The following is a 26,292-nucleotide window of genomic DNA, read 5'->3' on the forward strand; positions in this document are numbered from 1 at the left end:
AAACACTAGGCCAACAATGTGAAAGCTTGCACTTTGATATATTATAACTCTCTTTGTCCTTGAAATACTGTATTTCAACTGGAACTATTTCCTCCCTCCAAGTACCTCTCATTTCTTTCTCTGGGATCCACAGTCATTGGCTCAAGGATCTTTGGAAGCAACTTGGTGTCCCTTGTTTGGGCCACCCTGTGGATGAGTCATGCTTGCTTGTCCTGTGTGTGCATTTGAGACATCTGGGTAGTGGCAGCCACAGAGGGTTAGTGAGATGAGTACATGAAACACATTTTTCTCGTTCTGTGGGCTGGTCTGTTACCCAGGTGAGAAAGGCTTCTCTTGGTAAAACAAGATTGTTTCTCTCATCCCTGCTTGCTGAGTCAGAGCTGTTTCTTAGAGCAGTATTGATATGTACTGTACTCATATACCAGCAGGACCTATTTAATCACCTCTGTACCTTATTCTGAAAATGTGTGTCATGCACATAGGATTTAAAATGTAAGTTTCTAACATATTCTCTTTACAAGCATTTTTTTTATTTTTCAGATCTAGAAGGTAGCTATTATCAGATCATACACCATAACTCTCATTCTGGGTTACCCCTAGGGTAGTGGTAATGCTAATTTAGATTTTGTTTGTTCATTGTTGCTGAGCACTTAGCTGGGGTTCTATAAAACGATACAGACACAGAGGAAGCTGGGCTGCCTTCAACAACACACATTTTAAACTGTTTACTTGAAAGAGAAACCTGCGGTAGCACTCCCTTCTTTATGGGGCGCAGGGGCCTGGAAAGCAGGCCGGGGAGGCTTCCTGTTGAACTTGCTGCCCGCTGCAAAGTCGTATCTCTGATGAAAGTCGCACTAAACCACGTGCTCTTTATGGGCTGCTGCTGACAGCAAGAATCCGGGTGCAATGTGGCTCCCTTTCAGACAGTTATCAGTCTGAGAGCCCTCTTGTTTGTCGTTTTGGATTTTCATTTCATGAATGTGACCATTAAAAGCCCGCTGCGAGTGCAGATACGGGCTTGATTGATGGCTTAGCATGTTGCAAACTTCCTATCACATTGAACGTCAAACTGTCGGTTTCCAGAAGCCAAGCAGCCAAGGCAGCAGAGCCGTCTACCATGGTGGCTTTGGGGAGGTCGGGCAGTTAAAAGAAGTGTGGAGGAACCTAGGGATGTTTGCCTTTCCCCCACCCCTCCCCATCTCTGAGCTGAATAAAATAGATGCATCCGTTCTAACAAGGCACTTCCTGCCCCGGAGTCGCTGGCAGAGCAGTCTCCTACCAACAGCTGCAAGCTGGAGAGACCTCGCCTGCTGGCCAAGGTTCGCTCTGTGCTTTGACCAAGACCACAGTCAATAAAGGCAACGTGTCCTGGGGAAAGACTTTCCCATTTTTTCCATTGGGGAAGTTTTTTGTGAGGTTAGTTTATTCCAAATGCTCAATTTTTAATATTAACTGCATGTAACCCTACTAATTAGATTCATTCTACTGAGAAAGATCCTAGTTTTCTGTGAGGAAGACATAGCCTTTTGTCCCGGTATTCTTTAAAGCACTGGTTCTCAAAAGTGTGCCCCCAAACCAGCAGCAGCAGCACCCGGGAGCTGGTTAACTTACACATTCTCTGGCGATCTTCAGACCTGGCGATTCAGAAACCCTGGGGTGGGACCAGCAATATGTGTTGTAATGATGAGGGAGAATCATCCATGGGCGGCCTCCTGCACACCCCACACTGGGGATCGAGCCCGCAAGCCAGGCATGTGCCCTGACAGGGAATTGAACCGTGACCTCCTGGTTCTCAGGTCATGCACTGTGCCACATCAGCTGGGCTCTCTGGGTGGTTTTGATCAATGCTCAAGTTCAAGGGTGATGCCTTGGTTTGATTATAGTCTTCCCTGAGTTTTGGTCTATCAGAAAACAAAACCAAGAACATGGTTACTTTTCCAGGTGATGTACAAGTAATACCCTATTGAAACTTGGTTTCTGATGTCATGACTCCAGTCTCAAGGGTGACTCAGGTAAAGAACTTAAAGCAGCTTCAGAAGATGGTTGATGTACTTCAGAGGTTGCTTCCACCTGCTCTGCCTAGCTGACTATTAGCCAGAACTCTCCATCAGGATTATCATCGAGGCATCCAATTAAATCAGGACCTGTAGGTATACCTTCTCTCTGGTTTCAAGTGAACTTCTTTAGGGCTGAGTTCTTACCCTGCTTTTCCTCCCTCCCAGGTAATTGGGGGCAACCTGATTTAGGGCCTCAGTTCTATGTTACCATTTAACATGCAATGTTGTTTTTTCCTGTCTGTACCAGCCACTCACAATCATCCACCAGAGTAACCTTTCCAGACTCTAACTTTGTCATCTAAAGAAAGATCTTGATTTGATGACTGCTGAACATTTAAATATCACCCAGCTCTTCCTCCCTGTCTACATCTAAGATTGGGGATTTATTGTATCATCCCATATCTTTGTCCTTGAAAGACTGAATGTTCATTGTCTTGGCCTTTTATCTCACTTTTTGTACCCACGGCCCCAATTTTATATAATTAATCATTTGAAATATTTGTTTCAAATCAAATTGCCTCCTTTTACTCTTATTTGCTTAGGAATGGGCTAAATCAAAATCTACATAGAATATTCCAATCCTAAAGTATTTTACTTAAATCTTTTCAAGAACTCTCAATTTCTGAACACTTGATTTAAATATTACACAATGTTTTATACCTTAAAGAAAGTGTGTTTTTTCTGAAAGAGTTTTTATTTATTGAGCAACTATCATGTGATAGATCCCATTCAAAGTCTTTGCTAAGGACACCTCTTCCCCCAAACCAATTCCAGCAATAAAAGTTTTACATAAATTACAATATCAAAGGAATCTAGCAAACAGCATAGCCTCTCAAACTGTGTTTAAAATGTCTTCAGTTATTTTATGGTTTGGAATTTATACCAAGTGGTTATATAGATAATTTAAAAAAAAACATAGCCTACATGAATATACAAATGGGTTTTATTACACATGCTGTTATCTGGTTTGGAAAAATTTCCCACCGCTGAACAGGGACTCTGCCAACAACATACTTACATTCATAACTTACTTAATAGTGGCCATCCACCAAGAAAGCATTATCTCCATTAATTCAGTCCTAGCCGGTTTGGCCCAGTGTATAGAGCATAGGCCTTCGGACTGAATGGTCCCAAATTCAATTCCAGTGAAGGGCACATGCCCAGATTGCAGGCTCGATCCCCAGTAGGGGGCATGCAGGAGGCAGCTGATCAATGATTCTCTCTCATCATTGATGTTTCTATCTCTCCCTTCCTCTCTGTAAATATATATATTTTAGAAATTCAGTTGTCTATCCATTTGTTCATCAATCAATTAATGTAAGCCTATTATGTCTTGCTTAATTGACTAAAAAATCTCTGTATATAGTACCAACCTCAGCCTTGTAATTTTTAAAAACTAAAATATAATGTCTTCATTGGGTGCATGATGAGGTTGATTAGATGGACATATATTTTTAAATATGTATATACTTCATAATTTCAAGTTATAAATAATAATAACTATGTAATACACCATTAGAAATTGATACAACTAGACTTGAATATGCTAAACTTTTATTAGCCTTCAACAGCTTGCTACTTATTGCTCTTCTGAGAAAAGGTATTGAAACTGAGCTTTTAAAAAGTAGAGAAAATTTATATACATTTTGATAATATCAAATAATATGGGAAGACAGCCAAGACCCTTACATAATCTTGATCTCTTTTAAGTATAAGCACTAAAGGTGAAGGATCAGTTTGACCATAGTCATATGAGCCCAAAATGATTCTTCTCTTGTTTTAATATTTTGCTTTGGGACACGCTTTACTTTCCAGAAATAAGGGTCTCATGTATATGTGAAAATATATCACTTGTTGGGCACTACATGAAGATTGTATTCAAATGCTCAGAACCATTACCGAAGATGGGCTGAGCTTCTCATAGATCTCATGTGAGAACAATCCAGTTCTGGAGTCACAGCGATCCAGATGTCTCACTGAACAGCTGCCATCCACCGCAATAACCTCGAGATCACTGCTTCTGAGTTGTGACCATGTGTTATGCATTTCTTATCCTGACGCCCATGATTGAGGTCAGATGTTCTCTACCCTAAATGTTGCCCTTTGGGACTCTGTGCATTTCTCAGTGGGATGTGCAGTTGCAGGCACTGGTACCAGAGAGCAGCTGAAGAGAACTTTCCCATGCAATGTTCATGCAAGTAGATGTTCAGGCTACATTTCATTTCCCTTTAACACTTAGTATTTATGACTTCTCTCAGAGTGATAACAAGTGAACTGGAAATAAAATAGGCATGGGAAAGAGATTAAGTTAGCATTTTCTGGGGTCTGTAACCCAGGTGTTTGAGACATGTGGAAAGCATGAATGTGAAAGGAATCCTGTCCATCCACAAGAGCAGACAACACATTTGAAACCTACCAGTCTTCCTTATGTAGCAACTGATGCTCATCAAAGTGGCAAGCATAGTGAGACCCAGGCTTACTCTGGTACTGATTTCAACTTTCTACAAACTGAGGTAATTTCCAAGTTACCCATACCCTGTGTGAAGAGCCATTTGGTAATGTGTGGAATCCGGGAAGGACTTGGGAAAGTCAGACCAAAATAAATCATCACCACTTTAATATTCGCAATGCATTTTTCTAATTAGCGAAAGTTCCAAAATATAGAAAAAAATGTACGCAATAGGAATCAAGATTTAGTTTTAAAAAGCATTTTGATGTCATCATAGATTGAGCATCTTAATTTTTAAAAAACATATTGGATCCAGAATCAGAAACTTTGAACACTATATAGAAAATTGGTGATTGCAGCCAATGGTATCTAGAAAGCATCTTTATTTGATGCATTATGTATAGATTCACTAAATGTAAATACCATATTCCCAAATTGCAAGATACTTTACTAGACAGTAAGCTCTTTGAAAACAGGCACTGAGTTTTGCCCAGCACAGTGGCTGGAATATTTTAAGTGTTCAAAATGCATTTGCTAACTGAACTAACCACACCTACACTCAGCCGTTTTTCCTACTATAGTGAGCAAAAGGTGTTTATTAACTGATCTTGATAGCCAAATTTGCAATGTCTTGTATCACTAAACATAACAGTTGCCTGATTGTATTCATGAAAATTCAAATAGCAGTGTTGTTCTTGGAAATCCTGCCTTAGTGTTTAGACCATGCCTTCAGTGCCATGAATGACAAGAAAATCACACAGATCACATAACCCCTATGTCACCAATATTAATGGCTAATTTATTGAGCATGAAATGTGCTGATTCTCCCACAGTGGATATCAGTAAAGTACCTGTGGCATCAGTGCATGCACTATCTCCCTGTGTTTGTGTAAGTATGCAGTTGAGGCCTGAGTGTGTGTGGGCCATCAGATTTGTTGATTTTTATAGCTTTTCCTGTCATACCCACATAGTTCTCCAGGAGTTTGCACCAGATGGTTAATGTGGAACAAAACATCTGAAACTGCAATGATGGTCCCTCAAATCCCAAGCTGGTTTTGCAGTATGGTATTTTAAGGAAAACGGAGAGACCCATAAGATGAAGTAACAATTGCTTCATCATTGTTGACTTTTCATTATCACCTTCAGAAAGTTGTGCTTTGCCCCCTTTACAATATGGCGGGTAAATCTTTGCTGAGCCTTATGGGCCTGCCAATACCCTGCTAATCTGTGGTGGATTATGGTTTCCTTGCCTATTCATTCCACTAGCATCCCTTTATTTAAGGATGTTTGACTTGAGAAGCTTGCTTAGGTCATATGCCAACTTCTTGTCAGTAGCAATTTATTGGGCTAAGTGTCTGCTATAAAAATCACTTAGAACCATGTACTTCCATCCTTCTTTGTCTTCACCTTTAGTATGTCCTTTTTATGTTGTTATTTGCAACCCAAAACCTTTCCTAGCAAAGTGATGTTTGGTGTATTTTGAAGTTTAAAGTCGAAAAGTTTGAACTTCCCAAGGTGTGGCATTTTGGGCTATTTTGCTATGTTTGTAATAATGCAGTGTGCTGAAGCAGTGGGTAATGTGCTTTCCATTATAACTGCCTGTTATAACTCACACTAGTGGCCCAGTGCATGAAATTTGTGCACAGAGGCAGGGGGGTTCCCTCAGCCCAGCCTGCACCCTCTCCAATCGAGATCCCCTTGGGGAATGTACGACTGCCAGCAGTTGGACATCTCTCTCACAATCTGGGACCACTGGCTCCTAACTGCTCACCTGCCTGCCTGCCTGATTGCCCCTAACTGCCCTCCCTGCCAGCCTGATCGCGCCTCAACTGCTCTCCCCTGTCAACCTGATCTCGCTTCCAACTGCCTCTGCCTGCCTGATCACCCCTAACTGCCCTCCCCTGCTGGCCTGATCTTGCCCCCAACTGCCCTCCTCTGCCAGCCAATTTGGCTCTAATTGGTTGGTTCTATGCCAGTCAGTGTATCTGGGCCTATCAATGAGTCCTGATCATAAAGGCGGGCCTGATCAGCAGCCCTGGTGGAGGCCTGGAGAGAAATGGAGGCAAGGCTGCTGGCCCAGCAGGGAGAGAAAGAGAGAGGCAAGTGCTGATCAACAGCTGCCACACAGGCTACGGATGAAACCCTGCTTCTCTCTTCAGGCATCTCTCTAGGCCTGATTCGCAGCCCCCTCAGCAGTCAGTGCTGGGTCACCATGCCTGCAGCCACAGTAGTCAGTGCTGGGTTGCCACAGCAACCCAGCGCTGACTGCAGGACTAACTTCCAGTTGGTTGAGCCTCCGGTCGTGACGGACCCTGGGTTTTTATATATTAGGATTAGTCAACCTTCCTGGGCCTTGTGATATAGTTGTGGACTATGATGTAGTTAGATGGTCCAGTATTTTTATTGTGGGTATCATCATGCTTAGTGCTTTTGATGCTAAACTTCTGGTGCATTCACAGTGAAAGAAACTGTAAGCCTTTACACTTAACCTTACTCATGATTTATAACTAAGCAAGTGCACATGAAGCTCCATCATTCAGTACAAAACAAACATTGGAATAGTCAAGAGACATCTTCAGCCTTCCTAGGAGGACATCAGTAGTGGCGGACATAACCTCAGGGACTCCTGTCCCAAAGTCATCTAATATACTGAACCAAGAAGAAGCACTGCTAATCAATCAATGACTCCCCCAAACCCAGCACTGCCATGAGTGCTATGAAAGATGCAAAGAAGGGTTCCCGCTATTATTGCTGTTTGGTCCTCTGAAATATTTGTTGAATGAGTGCAATCTAGCAATAACAGTTAAAGTTCCTTGAATTCCTCTCTGCATGAAGAAAAGCAGCACTTTCCCTTTAAAAAGGCTGTTCTCCCAGACAGATAACACTTAATTTCTGTTCTCACTTAGCAGGTATGTACCAGCATTTTGGTTACGTTTTGAAAATAGAGGATTCTGAATGTAAACTCTACCTGCTTTCCCCTAAACATTATTCTTATTATTTATTATATTTTTTCCAAAGAATTTTAAGAATCACCTTAAAATTCTTCTTAGGTTTAGATGCTAAGATAGGATACATTAGGGCAGTGGTCGGCAAACTGCGGCCCCTTGAGTGTGGCTCTTCCACAAAATACCACCTGTGGGCATGCACGTACAGTGCGATTGAAACTTCATGGCCACACTGAAGGGGCCAAAGAGCTGCAAGTGGCTCATCAGCCGCACTTTGCTGACCACTGCATTAGGGTTATTTAAAATGAACTCAAATTCACTTGCATCTAAATCGATTTAAAAGCGTGGTATCCCAGTTGGCTCTCCTGCATGCTGAAAGGGAAGGTGTTGGGTCCAGAGGAATCCCGGCTGCTTCTGCTGTTAACTGCCTGTATGACATTGAGCCTGCTACTTCACCTCTGATACCTAGCTGTTAACTGAGGCAGTTGGACTATATGGTTTTCTTGGTGGCTTTCCATCTCTGATAATCTGTGAGTCTACTATTGAAATGTACAATAGCAGACTTCCCTGGATTAAAAGTGGCCGTATGTAGTCTAAATTTCTACCTCAAAGCTAATTCTAAAAAGTACCAAACCATCTTTGAATTATAAACCTCATTTGCCGATGATCTATTCAATAATGATCCTTTTGTAAAACCACTTTAGTCATATAGCCCACCTTTCTCCTCTTTCTATGTTATGTTTTGCTTTTAAAAAAAAATGGTATAGGCTTAGAATTCTACCTTCATCACTGGTTTCTAGCTGCTTGGAATTTACTTAACATTACTGAGCTCAATATCACATCTGCACAATGGAAGTTATTGTGTCTACTTTAAAAGAGCTGTCAGGGGACTTGCTTATAATGGCATGTGAAAAGTGCTAACCTCAAAACGTGGCACCTATTGGTTCTCCATAAATGCTTCTTACTTTTCTCTACCATCTTGGCCTGATCCACTTTATAAAAATCTTCATGAACTCTGAGATTCTTGTTTTCATTTACTAAACAGCAACAACATATGCAACAATCAGTGACAGAGCTTAGTAGACTCTAGAATTAACCTCTTTATTCTGATAGATTGTATTAATTCACCAAGTTCCATCCATAGATGGATGGATGGATAGATAGATAGATAGATAGATAGATAGATAGATAGATAGATGATATGGTGGCTTTCCATCCCTTTCCTCCTCTTCAGATAGATAGATAGATAGATAGATAGATAGATAGATAGATAGATAGACACTATGTTGCTACAACATGTTTTTATATCTTCAATTGTTATCTTCAAGTCATCATATGGGTCTGGGAAAGAGATTGTAGATACTTCATACCTAAGACAGACTGTGTACTATGTGCCAACACTATTCTGAAGTACTTTGGGTATTTTAACTCACTTCATCCTCACAACAAACGTTTGAGGTTGGTATTATTTATCATTTTCATTCAAGAATATATTTCAAATGAGGAAATTGAGGCACAGAGAGACTGTGTAAGTTAAGATGACATTAGTGAGTATGGAGCCCACAGTTGACTGCAGAGACTGGATTCAGCATTCATGAGCTTTGTCATTTGGCCACATGTGCAAAGAGCCTTTAAAAATAATTTTTAGCCGAAACCGGTTTGGCTCAGTGGATAGAGCGTTGGCCTGCGGACTGAAAGGTCCCAGGTTTGATTCCGGTCAAGGGCATGTACCTGGGTTGCGGGCATATCCCCAGTAGGAGATGTGCAGGAGGCAGCTGATCGATGTTTCTCTCTCATCGATGTTTCTAACTCTCTTATCTCTCTCCCTTCCTCTCTGTAAAAAATCAATAAAATACATTTTTTTAAAAAATAATTTTTAAGAATCATTGTCATGAAGGACTTTCTTTCCTTTCAGCAAGTCCTTTAAACAAGAAAGGAAGGCGAGTCAACTGCTCTGAACCCCACTATGCTGCTAAACATTTCCTGAGGCTGCATGATGCCCTAGGTTTTGATAGACCCGTCCTTTAACCCCTTGGCAGGGAGGGGAGCAGCCAGGGGGAGTTAGAACCTAGAGGACTTTACACTTTAGCCCAGCTGTGGGCAAACTACGGCCAGCGGCAGGATCAGGCTCGTTTGAAATGAATAAAACTATTGAAAAAAAAGACCGTACCCTTTTATGTAATGATGTTTACTTTGAATTTATATTAGTTCACACAAACACTCCATCCATGCTTTTGTTCCGGCCCTCCTGTCCAGTTTAAGAACCCATTGTGGCCCTTGAGTCAAAAAGTTTGCCCACCCCTGCTCTAGCCAGTACCAAGTAAGTTTGTCTTTTTGAACTTTTCTACCCTAATAAATACAAAGTATACTCTCCTTGAAGAAGAGCCTCTGCTAGTAAAAGTGACTTATGGTTCAGCAGGAAAAAAAAAAAAAGAGAAACTGGAGTGGGTGTCAGGAGAAGCTGAGGGAAAACGTGAAGAAAGAACGGTTGGGTTGGGAAGCCTTTTTTTTTTTTTTTTTTTAACCATCCTATTAAAATGTGTGAGTGGAAGTTGGGGACGGATTTCATAAGTAAATATGGAATTTTGCCACCAAATTCTTTCCTCCAGAGCTAATATTCTCATGGGATATTAATATTAATACCAGGAAAAGGCCCTGGGTGAAAAAAAAAAACCCAAACTATTTTCCCCTTTAGGGGCAGAGTTCTCTCAGGACACTAGTGAAGTTGCAGAGTTTCAGAAAGTGTTAGAAGAATATGAAACATTTTATCATTACCAAACCCAAAAGTGGCTACAAGCTATAGCATTCTCTTTGGAAAGAAGAAAAAATGAACCTGGAATCGTCAACCTCGTCAAGGATCCTTTTCTCCACTTCAAACCTTCTAAACTCTTCATGGTGTGGGGGCCTTTTGATCCTAGTCATTATTCTGGACTAATTAACGTAATCAGAATAAAAATCTGTGTATGTGAGTGATGTGGATGCATCATGCCTTAGCCACATAGATAACACACTATTTTGGGGAGTGCATCTACATTTTATCAATTTCATCATTATGAATTAACTAGAGGCCCAGTGCATGAAATTTGTGCACTGGGGGAGGGGGTCCCTCGACCCGGCCTGCACCCTCTCACAGTTCAGTTCCCCTCGGGGGATGTCTACCAGCCGGTGTAGGCTCACTCCCCACAGGGATCAGGCTGAAGCTAGCAGTTGGACATCCCTCTCACAGTCCGGGACCACTCGCTCCTTACCTCCTGCCTGCTCACTGCTCCTTCCTTACTGCTCAGCTCACTGCTCCTTAGCGTTGCTGCGGAGGCTTCTGGCTGAGTGGCGTGGAAGCTCACTGACCACCAGGGGCAGCTCCTGCATTGAGTGTCTGCCCCCGGTGGACAGTGTGCATCATATTGACCAGTCATTCTGGTCGTTTCACCGTAATGGTCACTTAGGCTTTTATCATATAGACTAGAGGCCCAGTGCACAAAAATTTGTGCACTCGAGGGAGGGGGTCCCTCAGCCCATCCTGTGCCCTCTTGCAGTCTGGGACCCCTCAGGGGATAACTACCTGCTGGCTTAGGCCCGCTTCCCGGGGGATTGGGCCTAAGCTGGCAGTCAGACATCCCTCTGGCAGCCCGGGAGCCCTTGGGGGATGTCCACTTGCCAGCGGGGAGCAGGTCTAAGCTTCAGTCAGACATCCTTAGTGCTGCTGAGGAGGCAGGAGAGGCTCCCAACACCACCGCTGTACTGGCAGCTGGCAGCCTGGCTTGTGGCTGAGCAGAGCTCCCCCTGTGGGAGCGCACTGACCACCAGGGGGCAGCTCCTGCATTGAACATCTGCCCCCTGGTGGTCAGTCTGTGGCATAGTGACCAGTCATTCCCAGTCATTGTGCTGTTAGGGTCAGTTTTCATATTACCCTTTTATTATATAGGATAGCAGCCTGGTGCATGGGTGGGGGCCGGCTGGTTTACCCTGAAGGGTGTCCCAGATCAGGGTGGGGGTCCCCACTGGGTTGCCTGGCCTGCCTGGGTGAGGGGCTGATGGCTGTTTTCAGGCTGGCCACACCCCCTTTAGGGTGGGGGATCCCAACTGGGTTGCCTGGCCAGTCTGGGTGAGGGGCTGAGGGCCATTTTCAGGCTGGCCAAGTCCCCCAGTGATGGAAGCTCCCAGCCCTCCCTTTTTTCTTTTTTCTTTTTAATTCTGGAATTTATTTACCTTCTACAATTGAAACTTTGTTGCCTTCAGTGGAGCTCAGAGCCCGCCACCAAGCCTCCTGCTTGCTCCAGCTCCGTGGCCACAGCTGGCTGAAAGCAGATATCTGGGGTTTATTTATCTTCTATAATTGAAATTTTGTTGCCTTCACTGGAGCTCAGAGCTGGCCGTGGGAAACTTGGCTTCCTCCATCACTGGAGCAACCAAACCTCCTGCTCACTCCAGCTCCGTGGCTGCCAGCCGCCATCTTGGTTGGGTTAATTTGCATATAGTCTTTCTGATTGGCTGGTGGGCGTGGCTTAAGGCATAGCAAAAGTACGGTCAATTTGCATGTTTGTCTTTAATTAGATTAGATTCTTTTATTACTTTTTTGTTGAATCATTCTTTTGGAGCAATCTAAAGGAGCCAGAAAAAAAAATTAAAGCTTTCCTCAGGCAACTGACTTAATGGATAGCTAATGTCCAGTTTTAAAAGCTGTTACTTATAAAAGGCCAATAAAATGTTAATATGGACCACAAAGCCGTAACAATTTTTCCAAGGTGGGAAAAGCAATAAATTACAAAATACCATACTAATGGAACATATGGTTTTTAATAAGAGCAGCTGTTATTTCATGAAGGTGTACAATATTTTAAGTCTTGGTTTTCTGTTTTGGAAGTGTTAATTAGCTTACTCATTTTATTTAATTTATTTGCTTTCTCTGTGTGTTTGTGTCTCTTAAGTGTATGCCGTGGTTTATACTCACTGCTTTTACATGATGGAAATGCCACAATGTGCCTTTGGACTTCTTATGCTTAAAAATAAAAACTAAACATTAAAATGTGAAGTCTCATGGGATACAACCACAGTCTTATGTTGTTAAATAGATTTTTTAGCCAGGTGTGTTCATAATGGTTCGAACGTGGACAGTTATCTGATTACTTACTGGAGGATAATTTGCTGAACTGAACTTGAATTTCAGTTACACTAGATGCCAATTAGCAATATAAAAAATATAAACATGTCCAAAAATGTAGACCTTCCTTTGGGAAACTTTAAGCCAGGAATATATAATCAATTAAAAATCAGTTTAGTTGTATACTAAGACTTGCCATATATTGGGAAATAAACACCAGAAAGCAGGTACCTTAGTGTATTTTAGGACAAACTTGTAACTCTTCTGGTAATAAAGTAAATCCTTAGATACTGTGAATATTTGGGACTTGAGGGATTGTACTTTATTGCATTTTGGGGTTAAATTAACATGAATGAGAAATGCTTTCTGGCCTCAACTCTCCTAGTTGGAAAATTTTAAAATTATATGAGTAGATTTTCTTAACCAGCAAGACAATGAATTATGTCAATCTATCTTTAAAAATGATTTGACCTAGCAAGCCTCAGGAACATAATTCTCAATATCAATCATTGTACAATATGATAAGTAGCTAGAAAATGAAGGCGATGTGACCATCTGTTTTATTGCACTTAGAAAAGTTAGGTAGTCAGTCACCACAGGACTCTATTTCAGACCAGTCCTATGCAAATTGCTGGAGGGGGTATTAAAACTAAAATTCTTTGTTGTAGGAAAAACATCTTACATATTTTAGGATGTTTAGCAACATCTCTGGCCTCTTTGTGAAGGGGTAGAAATAACAGACATGGTTTCTGTGAGTGCAACAGGAAATTCAGAAAAGGTTAAGGGAGATTTTGTAGAGGAAGGAGGCCAGCAGGGTCTTGGGGGATATTTAGTGTTGGCACATCAGGTCAAAGAGCTTGATGACTAAGTGATTTTTTATTTTTTTACCAGAAGATCATTGGTAACCTTGATAAGAAAAATTCGGTAAGCTACATTATAATAACTGGATGAATCATGAAGCTATAGATAGGGAATAGCTAGCCCGTGGGCTGTAAAAGGCCTGAGAAATCATTTGGTCCTGCCCTGCCAAGGCATTAGGGGTGAGTTAATTAAATGTTTGACTAAATATAACAGGCTAATTTTTAAGTTGATAATTTTGTACAGCCCTCGAATGATGTTATAAATATTCTAATGATGCTTGGCAGAAAAAAGGTTCCCCATCCCTGCTGTAGATAGAAGTCAAATTTAAAAGCTATGCGTACTTCTCCCCAGTATGGTTAGCATGTGACCTACACTTTTCCCTTCCTCCTCTTCTTCAGTCTTCTTTTATCCCTTGCTTGCCTTCTGCATCTTCATTCTTCTCCCTTTTCCTTCACTTTCTCTTTCCCTCGTAGATTAGACTAGTGGGGGCCTATGAGATGAGTCCATAGTCATGACCAGTGTATTAGATTCCTGTGGCTGCTGAAACAAATGATCACAAACTGGTGGCTTAAACAATAGAAATGTATTCTCTCACAGTTCTGGAGGCCAGAAGTCCAAAATCATTTTTACTGGACCAAAATCAAGGGCTGTGCTTACTTTGGAGGTTTTAGGGTAAAATGATGGAGGAAAGGGCAATTTTAGGTTCTTCATATATATCTTCTGGTCCAACCTCCTTTCCTCTATAAATTCCAAATTACTTGACATATGAAAACATGCTCAAAGTCACTAATTATCCGAGAGATGCAAATCTAAACTACAATGAGGTACCATCTCACACCTGTCAGAATGGCTATTATCAACAAATCAACAAACAACAAGTGCTGGCGAGGATGGAAACACACACATGTATAATTGAAGTACAGGATAGAAAGAAAGGACAAGAAATATTGAGAAATATAATTCTCTAGGACAATATAATGAACTTCACAACTCAAATAAGTGGAAAGATATTAATAAAGTTCTTGGTACTTCTAAATTGAGGGGAAAAAGGCTACAATTCATAGGAATATGTAGCATGTGTACTCACCTCAATAGATTGGGACCTTGCAAGGTGACCAGTTACTCAAGGGAGACGCCATTAAAAAAAAAAGTTGGTGGAGAAGGTGTTCATATCTAGTTGCCTTGCTGAGAATGTGGGTCACAGTTTAAACGGATTCCAAAGGTAATGTGATAATATGGCGTGTCTACTCAAGGGCAACCAGTGGAAATGTTCTGAATCAAAAATAACTCAATGTTTGAGAATTCTGAGAGGACATTCAGTACATCTCCAACCAGAGAAATTGGGAAGGGGGGTTTTGTTCATTTGTTTCAAGATTTTAAGAGGTTATGTTTAGTATGTTATCAATTATTTGTTGAAAATTTAAATTTCATTATTAATTAGATTTCACAGAAATAAAGACTTTAGGGAACAGTGATATTCATCTATTTGGCAAAAATAAAGTTAACTGTAATTAAGCATGATTTTTAAAATATGTTTTTGCAGTCTCTGTGTAGACCAAGGCTATGCAATGCAATTACATTTAGGCAATCATGCTGTCACATTCTGGTTGTCAGAAATGGTCATGGTGAAAGTCAGCAGTGGTGTATTGGCTATTTTCCATCTCAGCAAAAATCATTATAATAGCAAAGCCTACACATAGCTGAATGATTCCTAAGCTTCTCTTTTTTTTTTCTCTCAACAATGGGTACAATAAAATGTGATTCCCCAAAAGGAAATTGTCCTATTATGAGAGTTTGACCTGAGCACTAATTTGTGCAAATCAAGAAATGATGATGTAACAACAAACAAAATTCTTCTAGTTGTTCCTCTTTGAAAGTCACATACGTTCATTCTATAATATGGTGTGAGAAGCTAGGAATAAAGAATTTTTTCTTTTACCAGACAATCCATAGCTTCAACTGTGTCAGAAGAAACTTTATAAAGAAAACTTTATTAAAAAGAAAACAGGAAAAATCAGGTTAAAAATGAAAAAATATTGCTAATCTGGGTAGGAAAAGGACAAAAAGAAAGGCTATAGTGGGCTCATTATTTTTTGGAGGCACTTGATTTAGAAGGTAAGGTAGGGAGTCAAATATGAAGCTGACTTTGCCTTCTGGCAGTGATAATGCCAGTCATACAGATCAACCTGAGAAAACAGAACCACATTGTGGCTTATAACTTTCAGGTGAAGAGAATAGATAACCTCCCTTAGCCTTTTGGAAAAGCCAAGACAAGCCAATCAGGTGAGAGACAAGTCTCCAGAAAAAGTTACAAGAAGCTACCTCCCACTGCCTGCCACTTTAGGTCATTGGAATACACATACATGCCCAGGACATGCGTAAATGCTTTGAGGGAGTTGGAGACATTACTCTGAATGTTGCTGAGTGGAAAACATTTCAAAGGCAAGGTCACTGAGAGAACCAAAAGCCAATCAGAGTGAAGAGGATGTTTGAACAGAGTGGGGGTGGGGGGGGGTTGGCATATAAAGACTAAGGGTTTGGGGCTACTCTCTGTCACTCTCTGTCTCTATCACTCTCTCCTGGCTCTGTTCTAGCCAACTTCTGGGGGTAGGTATTTACCACTCCAAGAGGACAAGAGGGATGAGGTGAGTCCAGGGTGAACTAGACCACGTTTATTTGTATACATTTTACAGTTGCTCTGTGAGACTGGCTAAATTCTAGTCAAAGGGACCAGCGTTCCCAATGTATTCTTACTTGTGTACTCTGCACCTGCTTAAGCCTTAAGGGGTTTGCCATTGACATGTGAGCTCACAAATGCACATTCAAGAAATGAGTGGAATATGTGACTGATATTGCTTCCTCTCATTCCCTCTGCTTGGGAGAGGCTGGGATGACACTCAGGCAACCATTTATAAAATGGGGCTGGGCTCTCTGCAGCCTACTTGGAAAGTACACTGTGATACTAAATGAGTCTCTGCTTTTGGAAGGTCTCCTTTGGAAGAGAGGAATCAAACTTTGAATACATTGCTGAAGAATTTTTCTCTAGAAACTGTTTTTTTTATGAATATCAGAAAATAGAAATATTAGTCTAGAGAAGAAATTCCAACTTCTGGAAGACTATGTCTCAGTTGTGAGCATTTATTTTAATACCTGGAGATGCTCCTAGAGCAATGGTTGGCAAACTGTGGCTCGTGAGCCACATGTGGCTCTTTGGCCCCTTGAGTGTGGCCACGAAGTTTCAATCGCACTGTATGTGCGTGCCCGCATGTGGTATTTTGTGGAAGAGCCACACTCAAGGGGCCACAGTTTGCCGACCACTGTCCTAGAGTAATGCTTTTGGTTAAGTGATGAGGCCAACCACAGCAGCAGAACAAAGTACAGCAATGGTATCCAATGGTTAGTTCTAACTCTTTGTTTCCATGTCATCTGTGTTGAGGTTTCTAACCCATTTTACATGTTCTGATATTTTTAAAGGTGGGTGTGGAGGGAGAATCTCAAATGCCATTATTTGCTAGTTTCAATGTTAATCTAGTGATTACTCTGCAAGTTTCAGTTTGAGATAAATGACCCTCAACATGAATCTTTGCAATAAAAATACAGTCTAATATAATTATTGTCCACATTGAGGACTGAGACCATTTAATGTAATGGTTTGGTTGTTTTAAAATAAAGATCAAAGTGCTATGATGGATGGTTTTAAAATACAATGGTATTGTCTGAGCTGATGATCAAAGGTGTTTGTATTACCCTTCACTTCATGATAAAATGAACACCTACTTTACTTACAAGTAGATTGAACCTAGTTCACTTAAAATTATTTTAGTAGAGAAGATTATTGGGGCCTCAATAACTATTAGATGGTATGGGACTAGGTAAAGGTAAGATTTGTTATTCTCATAATTGTCATCTTGTCCCTTCATCTCATGATTAAAGGTGATCACTAAGAAAAAATATTCAAAAGAATGGTACAATAACAGTCCTGATGTTAGGGTGCAAGCCTATGTGTGCCTTGTATTCCACTGTGGGAACTTGACACTGCCCAGATGTTACTTCCTGAAAACTCTGGCAGAGCTGAGGCCTGTTAACTTCACAGCCAGGGCTGGGAAGACAGGGGATGGGGTAGGGGTGAAACCCTATAGTTAGATGTACGTCATTGTCAAGATTCTAACTCTGATTTAGAGGGGGTTAGTTCACACATGTTCAATAAATTATTAATACCTTGTTATTTGCACTACAAACGTCTTGTCTGTTTTGCATTCAGCCATCAATGAAGAGCAGGAGGGCTCCACCAAAAATATTTCTTAAATGGAACTACGTGGACTTTTATTGGTTTCAAAGCTTCTCATTGCACCATCCCATTGTGTGTTAATCTATAACTGCCTTGACTCATTTTAGAAGCAGCAAGGACATAAACTGTGAAGAGTAGACGTTTTTAATTTAGCAGATTAAGTGTGTGTGTTCATATGTATATGTGAACAAATGCATGAATAGGTGGCTTTATATTATGAACTAGAGGCCCGGTGCACAAGATTCATGCACTGGTGTTGGGAGCTGGGGGTCCCTCAGCCTGGCCTGTGCCCTCCTGTCGTCTGGGAGTCCCCCGGGGATGCTTGACTGCTGGATCAGTCGGACATCCTTAGTGCTGCCGCAGAGGCGGGAGAGGCTCCTGCCACCTCCGCTGCGCTTGCCAGCTGTCAGCCTGGCTTCTGGCTGAGGGGCACTCCCTCTGTGGGAGTACACTGACCACCAGGAGGCAGCTCCTGCATTAAGCATCTGCCCCCTGGTGGTCAGTGTGCATCATAGCAACCGGTCATTCTGCTGTTTGGTCAATTTGCATATTAGCCTTTTATTATATAAGATAATATTAGTTTTTCCTGCATAACACACACACACACACACACACACACACACATTGTTGTATATTTGTATAAAGCTTTTGATTTTCTAAAATATTTCTCATAGATGATCTTATTCTGAGTTTTATAATCACCCTGTAGGAAGGTTAAATGACCTGCCCAGATTCACACTTAGTAAGTGGGAAAGCCAGCACTGGCAATGAAGTTTCCTGATTCCTAGCCAAGAGTTCTTTCCACTACAACAGCTGTCACTGGTCACTGGGAAGGCGAGGGGACGAAGCTGATTTAGCTTCTCTAAGTTGAGAATTATTGATAGTGATGGAAAGATCAGCAGTGCTGTTATTTTCCAAGTCAGTTGATCAAAGACAGTTATGTGTGATTGAGTTAAGTTGTATAAGTGGCCATGGATGATAACTTTGATATGTTCTGTCTATATTATGCTATACTCCCCCATCACCTTGTTCTCTAATTCTTATAATATCTGTCTTTTCAATTGCCTTTTTTTGGACAACTAAACTAATAGATATTCATTATACTAATAATAAAAATATCGATGCCAGATATCCTATTACTGAAAATATGCAAAACTAGAATCTTAAATCATATATTACCCCAATTGCCAAAAGATTGGTAATATAATAAAGCTCTATTTCCAATCACTTTAGTCAAAAATTTTAATGGAAGTTGGTATACAAATTTACACTGTTATTTCAATGTTAAAATATGGTGAACCATTTCTTTCAGACATTCCCTTTTGAGATCCCCATTTATCTAATTTATGGTTAAGTCTAATTGAGATAAGGCAAATCAAAAGGTCTTTAGTTTACTCAAATAGCACTCACTGGCAGGGTTAGTAAAAGAAATGGAAAACTGCTCCTTCACTATAAACAGCAGTATAATCATAATCAAAACCAACCACGTTGACAAGTATTCTCCACTTGAACTCAAAATACCATTACCAAATCAGGATTAATTGAAAAGTCCTTGGTAATACTCTTGGTGTGACAATGAGTATTCAGAAGGTTCAGCCTGACACATTAGACTTTTGTCATTAGAAATCTGTTTGACCCATAAGGCCCTAAAGGCAATTTTCACAATTAAAACAATATTTTTTTTTCTTGAAAAACACAAAACCGTGGAATAGAGATTAAGCTATTATAACAAGAACAACAACAAAACAAAAACAAATGTAACAGCTTATATAGAAATGTATTTCTCACTTTACATATTCGTTAGTCCAGTTGGCACAGTAGATTGACTCCTTTAGGTCATTAAAGGATGAAGTGTCTTCCTTTCTGCTGCATTATCATTCCCCAGTGCTGTGCTCAGTGTTTCCAAAGCTGGGTCTCTATCACATCTATGCTACAGCCCATGGAAGAAGAGATAGAAAAGAGTTCAAGTATCTTTAAGGAGATGACTCAGAAATGACAGATATTTTGTCTGGGAAGCTCTTTATAAGTCCTTTGATTCTAAATGATAGCTTTGCTGGGTAGAGTAATCTTGGTTGTAGGTCCTTACTTTCCATCATTTTCAATATTTCTTGCCAATCCCTTCTGGCCTGCAAAGTTTCTGTTGAAAAATCAGCTGACAATCTTATGCGAGCTTCCTTATAGGTAACTAACTGCTTTTCTCTGGGATGTACACCTGAAAATAATATAATATTGTATGTAAACTGTAATTGAAAAATAAAAAAATGAGGAGGAATGTTGGAGGGTGAAGGGGTGGGTTCAATTGTTAACAGAAAGTGGAGAAGAAGGGATACTGGAGAATATCTAGCAGTATCTGCCTCAGCCACAGAATACAAAGTAAAATGCATTAATTCAAGCAGGAATAATGCATCATCAAAGGCATTCAAACAATTAAAGATGACTTAATTCTGGTAGTACTTGCGTTGTTTGAAAATAGTTGTTCTCAAGTTTTCTCAGTCTATGCACCATGTCTTTGTAGTAAAAGTTGTGCAGGTTATCTATTCTCTGCACAAAGATTGAGCTGTGTGCCTGGCTTTGTTTTGAATGAGAAGATATGAAAGTACTTTATAGTTTTTATATAACACTAGAGGCCAAGTGCATGAAAATTCGTCCACTCAGGGGGTCCCTCAGCCTGGCCTGTGCCCTCTCACAGTCCAGGATCTCTTGGGAGATGTCTGCCTGCTGGTTTAGGCCCACTCCCCGTGGGGATCGGGCTTATGCTGGCAGTCAGACATCCCTCTGGAAGCCAGGGAGCCCTTGGGGTATGTCCACCTGTCAGCTTAGGTTCGCTCCCCACCCATGCCGTTAGTCAGACATCCTTAGTGCTGCCATGGAAGTGGGAAAGGCTCCCACCACTGCCGCTGTGCTGGCCAGCCATGAGCCGGCTTCTGGCTGAGTGGCACTCCCCCTGTGGAACCGCACTGACCACCAGGGGACAGTTCCTGTGTTGAGCATCTGCCCCCTGGTGGTCAGTGCGCATCACAGTGACTGGTTGTTCCCGATCATTCTGCCATTAGGGTCAATTTGCATATTACCCTTTTATTATATAGGACTAGAGGCCCGATATATGAAATTCATGCAAGGGGCTTGGCCCTCAAAGCCATGGTGGCTGCTTCAGCCCTCGCAGTCCTGGCTTCATCCGGAAGGTTGTCCAGAAGGTCGTTCGGCTGTCTGGTCTAATTAGTGTATTGTGCTTTTATTATTATAGATGAGCAGATTGGATAGTATGCCCTTTGGTCTCCTAACTTAAACACAGTGCAGACGTGGTTTACCTCCCTTGTCTCTAAATTTCTCATCTACTGACTCTCTAGCCTAGCTGGGTCTTTATCATGTTAGGCCTGGAACTGTTTCCTAACAGGTCTTTTCATAATCAGGTTATCCTTACTTATCCAAATCACCACATTTATCAACAGGTGGTCACCCCCAAATAAATAAAAGCATCTAATCATAATTCTTCCATCCTTAAAACATTCCACTTATTCTTTGATCTCTATAGAATAATATCTCAGTTCACTGCTTTGGCATACAAAGCTCTTCTCAGTTCAGCTGTGGCTTCATCTCTCACCACTCAGCTCCCATCCAACCTAAATTCTATCCATACTTCATGCTTTGCTAATCTCCAAACCCAACTGCTTTTTCATGCCTCTGTACTTTTGTACATGATGTTATTGTGACCTAGAGTAGCCTTTACCATTTCTTTCTGCTTGAAGAACTTCTATACTTTGAAGATCCAATTATAATTATAAAGTTGGTCACCTTTCTTTGCTCCCATAGGCCTTTCAGGCATATTAACTGCTATCATAGATATGTGTTCACATGTCTATCTCATCCAGACTATGCTCTCCTTGACAGCCAGGACCACCTGGGCCTTGCACAATGCCTGGCACATAATAGCTACTCAGCAAATGTTTGGTTGGGAACAATGAACTAAAACTCATTTGCCAGATGTCGCACAAAAGCAGTTGTGGTGCACAGTGGACATTTAACAACAAAGCAGTCAACTGTTTATTGAACACTTACTCTAAAAAATTTCTGTTACTGAGTACTATAAGGGGATCAAGAAACAGTAAAATAATCCTTGCCCTTAGCCCTTTGCCCTAGCTTAAAATTTAATTAAGCATCTAAGATCTATATTTTGGAAATTAGAGCATTAAGACTACAAAGTCTGTTTTCATCATCATCTCTACAGCTCCTGTCATTGTTCACATAATAGGTGTTCAAAAATCTTTGTTGAAAATGAATTCATAAAAAGTTTTTAAAAATGCACAGAGTAACTATATTTAAAGTTAGTAGTTATATCTAGAGATATTTCTGGAGATGAGATAAAGATACATGTACTGAAAGAAGATTTGGGACAAACAGAAATATCTTCTTAGACAGGGGTGGGCAAACTTTTTGACTCGAGGGCCATAGTGGGTTCTTAAACTGGACCGGAGGGCCGGAACAAAAGCATGGATGGAGTGTTTGTGTGAACTAATATAAATTCAAAGTAAACATCATTACATAAAAGGGTACGGTCTTTTTTTTTTTTTTTTTTTTTTTTTTTTAGTTTTATTCATTTCAAACGGGCTGGATCCGGCCCGCGGGCCGTAGTTTGCCCACGGATGTCATAGGATCTAACTTTGGGAGATAAATACACAATGCAATATACAGATAATGTATCATAGAAATGAAACCTGTATAATTTTATTAACCAATGTCACTCCAAAACACTTAATTTAAAAGTTTAAAATAAAATAAAATAAAAAGTACAATAAGATGGAGAAAACGTAGAAGTCATGTCAAAGGTATAGGAAAAAGATATAAGAAAATGCATTGTATTAATCAGCTAGTTTGTTAGGTAAATGTCTTATGACTACAAACATTTATGTTTACACATGTGGGTGTGCCGGTTTAGGCTGGCTTAGCCAGGGAGCTCTGTGTCAGGCTGCAGGTCACTTGAGTTTCGCTCCAGGCTGCGGCCGTTGGGTTCCACTGTCTCCAGGCTTGTGTTATCTTAGGGAGGGGATAAGTGTGACTTGGGTGTGAGAGGATATGAATAATTGTGATGGGCTTTTGTTTGTTGATTTAATCATTGTTCACAATTATCCATGTTAGAATTATAGATGTATACCATGATTTTACAATACCTTCCACTAGAGTAAATGAAGTATATTTCTCAATCTCATTGATGTTGAGATTGGCTGTGTGGCTTGCTTGGGCTAATGGTATGTGGGCAGAAGTCATAGAGTGAGTGCCAGTTTTAGGCTAAGACCTCAAAGACATAGTGAGTTTCTGTTTACCCTCTTGTATTTCTGCCCTTTGCCATAAAAGAACTTGCCCCCACATGCACGGCGATGGAAGGAGACCAGGCTTTGGGTGTAGGGCCCATGACACAGCATACAGATGTCATATTATAAGGCTGAATACCTGAAATTTATATGTAAAGAAATTTATAATAGAGAGAAATATCTATACATATATAATGTTATTAAACAACATTATTCCCCCCCAAAAATTAAAATAATTAAAAGAACTTGCCCCCAAATAGCTGCTGGTACAAAAGGATGAGAGATAAGGAATGTTACTTGTTCCTGACCCAAACAAACCCTCAAATCGGTGGGCAAGAAAAATAGACCCTATTGTTGTAAGACCCTGAGTTTGTGGTAATAGTTGATGAATATATGCGTGAAGGTAGGCAAAGACAAGGAGTATTCAGAACTTATGTTGGAAAAGAGACTGAGGAGCTGTTGAATGGAGGCAGGATAGGATAAAGAAGCAATAAGGGAGAAGGGGTCAAAGATGACTGAGTGGTCAAGTCCAGGTTGGATGCTGGCACCATGGACTAAAGTAGAGAAGTCAAGACAGACTAGTTCATTAACTATAGAATGTCAAAACTGAATGAGATTTCAAAATTATTTTGGAGATTGCAATCTGCAAGGCATAATTGGTCTGCAAATAGTTTTGTTTGGCCAGTATAGATTTTTTAAAATTTGAATTTGAATGTATTAGGTAAGTCATATACTCTCAAGGTCTTTACCTTCCTAACCTCTCCTTTTTCATACTCCATACCTTTGAATGAATTGAGTTCCTGGACCTTAGTAATGCCATCACTACTTATTCCCAGGTACATTGATTATAAGATGAATATGAGATGTGTGAATTATAATGATGGTAGCTGGTATGAACTGAACATTTATTATAGGTTCAGAGGTTATTCTAAGTGTCTGAGTTGTCTTATCTTATGAATCACCATTTTGTAGATAAGGCAAAATTAAGTTGAGTAACTTCCCAAAGGTCAGCAGCTGCAAGTGGAAGAGCCATGATTTGACAACTGCAGTTTATTGAACAGTTTCCACTAGGTCAGCTCCAACAGGAGACAGGGATTATTTTTGTGTAAACATTTTCCCCAGCTGTCCTATCTCGACTCCTCCTTCCTTTCCTGGTAGCAAATCCCTTTGCCACATCTTAGCCAGGTTTATAACTTCCCAGTCACTTGTAGGTATTAAAAGATGATCCATTTTAAAACCTCAATCTCAACTCTACCTCAAATATTTCCCTTTTGATCAATAGCTTGACTTAGGGGTTAAGGCAGTGGTTCTCAACCTTCTGGCCCTTTAAATACAGTTCTTCATGTTGTGACCCAACCATAAAATTATTTTTGTTGCTACTTCATAACTGTAATGTTGCTACTGTTATGAATCATAATGTAAATATCTGATATGCAGGATGGTCTTAGGCGATCCCTGTGAAAGGGTCGTTCTACCACCAAAGGGGTCGCGACCCACAAGTTGAGAACCACTGGTTGAAGGGAACTGAAGGAGAAGAGTGGTGGTTTTCTCTCACTCCTCTCCTGCTCTTGTAACTAGCAATGTAGGTGTATTTGGAGTGGGGACTGGGGCCATGATCTGGTTCTTTTACCCTCTTTTCAAGGTCTGCGACCTCTGCTATTAAGGAATGGTTGGGGGAAATAAGAGAGGCATGGCGGATGTCTTTTGATTCAATTGCCCAGGTTGTGGTTCTCTTTTTGTAGATTGTCTTTGCTTCTCTGGCCAACACAATCTGGCCTGCTATGCTGCCCGTGTAACAAGTGTCCAAATGCTGGTTCTACAGAATATCACATGTATATTAAGTTCTTTGTAAATAACCTGGGAGTAGGGCTGTCTGCCCCATCTTATACCTGAGTTAGGAGTTCCAGCTCTGGCTCGACCTTACCCACCCAGCCCCCACCCTCTACATTATACATTATAGCTTCTTGATCCTGGGCCCCCTTGGCTGGGGTACCAGCAAGAAAAGCTTTAGCTCAAGTTAATACCTCCAAGAATAGCTCCAGCCCAGCTAGACGCCCCAGAGGAAACTCAGCATCCTTGCCACACCATAAAGTAGGGTTCCAGGAGCTCCTTTGCCACCTACTTTCTCCAATATAACCTCTCTCACCAATTCTTGTATTTAAGAAAGCATAATATAGACCAACAAGTCAGCTGCCTAGGCAGCCATCCAAACAGGGAATAGGCAGCCATCCAAACCGGGAACTACTCTCCTCTTTCTATAGGTCCCCTCCAATCACCAAGAGTAGGTCTTTTCTCACTTGGCTGTGGTATGGTTAAGAGGTGGTAGGGTGGCCATGGTTTCCCTCAGGCCAGCAACAAGAGCCAGCTCTCTAGACTCCCTACGCATTGTGCCAGCAGAGAGAGAGGTAAGGTCTGTGACATGGATTGGCTTGGAGCTGATAGCTGAAGCTATAAGGATGGGTGAGCTCTCAGAGAGAAAAAGTGTAGGGGGAAGGATCAAGTGCCAGAGACTAACACATTTGAAGAATGGACAGATGGGTGTAGGCAGAGAAAGGGTCTGAGAAAGAGGATTTTATACCAAAAACCTCATTTTTATTCTTAATTATGGTTTTATTGATTTCAGAGAGAAAGTGAGAGGGAGAGAGAGATAGAAACATCAATGATAAGAGAGAATCATTGAGTGGCTGCCTCCTGCAATACACCTTACTGGGGATTGAGTCCACAACCTGAGCATGTGCCCTGACTGGGACTAGAGCTGTGACCAGGTCCTGGTTTATAGGTCGATACTCAACCACTGAGCCATGTTGGCTGAGCAAAACAAAGCAAAAACAAACAAACAAACAAAAAACCCACCTCATTTTCTCTATCAGAAAGAAGGAAGAAGAGGCTGCAGATTTGTTTAAGGTCACACAGCTGATCTCTAGCCTTAACCAGTTTCCCCTGGTTGCTGGTGTTACAGGTGAACATTCAGAGAAGTAGGAGGAGCTCTGGATTTCCCCCAGTTGGGAAGTCAGATAACTGAGCTTATAGAGTGAATCAAGTCAGTTTTATCTAGAATCTCAGGCCCCCGTTTTGCCCTAAGGATGTGCCTACAGAGATCAAAGTAGCCTGGTTTGAGGACAGCTGTTCACTGGGAGCATGTGCCACATTCAGGTTGGATCGCCGGGTTAGCAGCAGTCTGGTTACTAGGTGGGTGAAAATCGGTTGGAGTCTGGCTCCTTGTAGGTTGACTGGCTTAAAGAATTACAGCAATGGCTGATGAAAAGAAAGGATTGTCATGAAACAAAA

At 41.0% G+C, this 26,292-nt stretch overlaps 1 long non-coding RNA gene across 1 annotated transcript in view; it reads left to right on the plus strand.

The window, feature by feature from the left end:
* The first annotated feature begins 15,976 nt into the window (after positions 1–15,976).
* The window catches only part of LOC132215565 (uncharacterized), a 148,201-nt gene continuing 137,885 nt past the window's right edge, over positions 15,977–26,292 (plus strand). Inside the window, exon 1 of the long non-coding RNA XR_009448561.1 lies at positions 15,977–16,055. This is a non-coding gene — a long non-coding RNA (uncharacterized LOC132215565). The remainder of the gene's footprint in view (positions 16,056–26,292) is intronic.

The sequence above is a fragment of the Myotis daubentonii genome, chromosome 1 (genome assembly GCF_963259705.1).
Source record: "Myotis daubentonii chromosome 1, mMyoDau2.1, whole genome shotgun sequence".
NCBI lineage: Eukaryota > Metazoa > Chordata > Mammalia > Chiroptera > Vespertilionidae > Myotis > Myotis daubentonii.